Source organism: Lactuca virosa, chromosome 4 (assembly GCF_052849685.1).
Source record: "Lactuca virosa cultivar CGN04683 chromosome 4, Lactuca_virosa_CGN04683_v6, whole genome shotgun sequence".
Taxonomy (NCBI): Eukaryota; Viridiplantae; Streptophyta; class Magnoliopsida; order Asterales; family Asteraceae; genus Lactuca; species Lactuca virosa.
Window position 1 is genome coordinate 532,042,199 of NC_136429.1, and position 3,535 is coordinate 532,045,733.

Genomic DNA, 3,535 nt, shown 5'->3' on the forward strand with positions numbered 1-3,535 from the left:
ATGCTCTGATACCAACTGTGACATCCCCAAAATCTCGGCCAGAAAAGACCGGTTTTATTTATGCTTTTAAAAATATTTTCAGAGTAAATCTTTTTCTTTTATTCAAAAGAGTTGCGGAATTTGTCCCAAAACAAAATATGATAAAATAAAGTTTATCAAAGCATTTTATCAAAGATGCATAATCATTTTATAACAATATTCGGGATATCATGTTCCGATAAACAGACCAAAAGCATAAACAAATATTACAAGCAATTCAACAGTTGAATTCATATAAAGGCTCATAAACAAAACAACTTGATGATTCATCCATCTTATGCCCTTGCGCCACTTCCTGTAATACAAATAAACTGAGTGGGTCAGGCTTGGGAGCCTGGTGAGCATATAGGGTTTTCAACCCACAATAAATAATTATATTTAATTTTTACCAACCAACAATAACCCGATTACCCATTCCCGTTATCCTCACTTTACGTCCCTAAAATAACATCTATCTAAAGGGACCTAATCTAGGAAAGTTCATCGGGACGGACATTACTGCTAAGGGGTTTCCTCAACAATAGATGTCCTAAAGGCAACCATGTGGGGGAGTAGAGTACACCGGTGAACACGTCGTTCACAACACCTACAGGTTATGAGCCTGCTAGTGTTCCACTGGACTGCCTAGAAGAGTCCGTGGTCGTCATCCATACTCCGCTAGATGACTAGATCAACAACAACATCGAGGCCTCTCATCTGTTTATCACACATCAACTATCTACCCATGTTCTACCCAACATATTAGTAAATAAAAATATATATTTTTATGCATAGTTTTAAAACCTGTAAAGCATGTTCATTTAATATATATTCCACATAACAGATAAGGCACACACATATAACACATATTTCATAGATAATATATCATATATATGAGATAGAAGAAAGTGAATATACATTCACACATATAACAACCAAATATACACATCACATATATTTTATAATAAATACTTCATAATATGCGTTAGAAGAAAGTAACTACACACTCACTTGATCAGAAGATAACCGGACATCACTACGACTTGTAGAAGTAGTATTCCTCGGTAGTCCTGGAAGATCTTCACAAAAACCGAGCTTCTCACGAGCAGAGCTTCGGCTCGAGAGTTGCACTTCTCGGGATCTTCGGGGCTTCAAAACTTGCTTCGGGGCTCGGGAATAATATCGGGGCTTCGGGATATTATTGGCACGTAAACCAAGGCAAAATCTAGAGAGAAAGAATGAATATTGGTAAGGAAAATGGCTGATCTCGGTCTCTATTTATAGTCGCTGGAAACCCCGATTACGCTGGGCGTACTCAGTACGCTGGGCGTAATCTCAAAGTACGCTGGGCGTACACGACGTCACTGCATACGTCACCTAGCAGTACTCGATTAGATGTCAGCTCCTTTTCCTTTTCTCCGGTGTAAAGGAGATTCGTCCGGTCGAACAAATAATAAACAGATAATTAAAAATAAATATTAATTATTTTAAAAACTTTGGAAATTCATATCTTCTTCATATGAACTCCGTTTTCGACGTTCTTTATATCCACGCGTAGGCGGGAACGTAATCTACAACTTTCGTTTAGACTCCGTCGGCTAATTTTGAATTTATTTTAACAGTTATATTTTTAACAGGACGGGACAGGATTAGTCCGTTAAAAATTCATAACTTCTTCATCCGACGTCCGTTTTCGTCTGTCTTTTTACCGTTGCATTACTATTAACGAGATCTTCAATTCTCGTTTAGGTTGTGTCGGCTAAAAACCGCTCGATCTCAAATCGAGTATTCGGGCTGTATACCGCTAAGCTGAAACTTAGAAAAATCATAACTTCCTCATACGAAGTCAGATTTGGGCGTTCTTTTTATGGGCGCTTTCGGTTTAACGAACTCTACGACTTTCGTTTAGATCGCTAAGGCTAAAACTCGCTTTATCGTAAATTCACTATTTACGCTTCCCGGTATCGTGTTGGTTCCGTCGTGAAACTTCGTCGGGTCATAACTTCTTCGTTATAACTCGGATTTTGGCATTCTTTATATATTCGGAAACCTCCTCACGACCACTACCACATCCTTCATAGATATCGGGTTTATCTAACATTTCATTTTGACGCTTATTTTTATTCTTTATTAATTATACATTTATAATTAAATAATAAACACATAAATTCACATAATTCACAAAATACTCAAATATTTCATTTTTATTACATCAAAAGAGTTACAATAGTTGACCTAGACTATTACATCGTCTAAAAAATGCTTAGCCCCGAAACCCGGGCGTTACAATAGCCGACTACTTCAATGTCCCTAATGTGGCCCGCGACACTGTCCTACTACGTATGCTACCAGTCACATTTAAGGGGGCCGCGAAAGATTGGCTCAAATCACTCCCTCCAGGATCAATTACCACATGGGCCAAGATGAAAGAAGACTTCATTGATCAATTTTTCCCTCCCTCAAAGATAGCCAAACTAAAGAAAGCCATAGCTAATTTTGAGCAACAAGCTAGAGAGTCACTATATGAGGAGTAGGAAAGGTACAAAGGCTTACTAAGGAACTGCCCACATCATGATTTAAACAGCCAACAAGAAGTCTCCATTTTCTACGATGGAGTGAATGTGACAACTAGGCAACTCCTTGATTCGCAAGGACCACTCACAAAGAAACCATCTCCAATAATAAAGGCTCTAATTGAAGAATTCTCTAAGCACTCTAGAGAATATCACAACCAAAGAAATGACTTGACTCGAGGGGCGGTGAACTCAGTTAATGATAACATGGCAACAATGATGGCTAAACTAGAGGGTTTGGATCGAAGAATGACTAAGATGGACCAATCCATCCATGCTATAAGGGTTGGTTGCGAGAATTGTAGAGGGCCTCATCTCACTAGAGACTGTGATTTGGACGAGAATGGGAATCGGAAGTATAGGTGTGCTACTCAAGTGGTGATAGGTACGATGAAAATTGGCGAAAACCCAAGAAGGAATGGCTCCCGTATGATGAGTACAAAAAAGCAAAGGAAGAGAAGTATAAGAAAAAAGAAAGAGGTTTTTATCAAAAAGAGGAACCGGTGCTAGAGAAGAAGTCTGATTTGCAGGATATGTTCACAAAAATTTTAACAGCATCTGAGAAGAGGCATAATGATACAGATGCTGAAATGAAAGAGCAACGAAATATGCTTAGAGAACATCAAGCCATGATGAAGGATCAACAAAAAATGCTTAGAAATCAACAAGCATCTATTCATAACATTGAAAAACAGCTAGGTCAGCTTGCACAACAAATAAACCAAAGAGCACCCGGCGAACTTCCTAGCAATACCGAGCAAAATCCAAGAATTGCGAATGTGAATGTAATAACAACAGATTCTGAGCCAATTTTCACTCCTCTGACCTCTATCCAGACGAATCCCGACAAGGTGCGACCAGAAGAAGAAATTAACTGGAATTCGAATCAACCCGACTCGACTCGCCGAGTCACCAACATGGACTCAACGAGTCGAAGACCTGAT

General features: G+C 38.8%; 1 non-coding gene across 1 annotated transcript; it reads right to left on the reverse strand.

The window, feature by feature from the left end:
• Positions 1-2,489: 2,489 nt before the first annotated feature.
• Positions 2,490-2,596, reverse strand: LOC145110463 (small nucleolar RNA R71). The gene has a single exon (XR_013709840.1). It is a non-coding gene; the product is annotated as a small nucleolar RNA R71 (small nucleolar RNA).
• Positions 2,597-3,535: the final 939 nt, after the last annotated feature.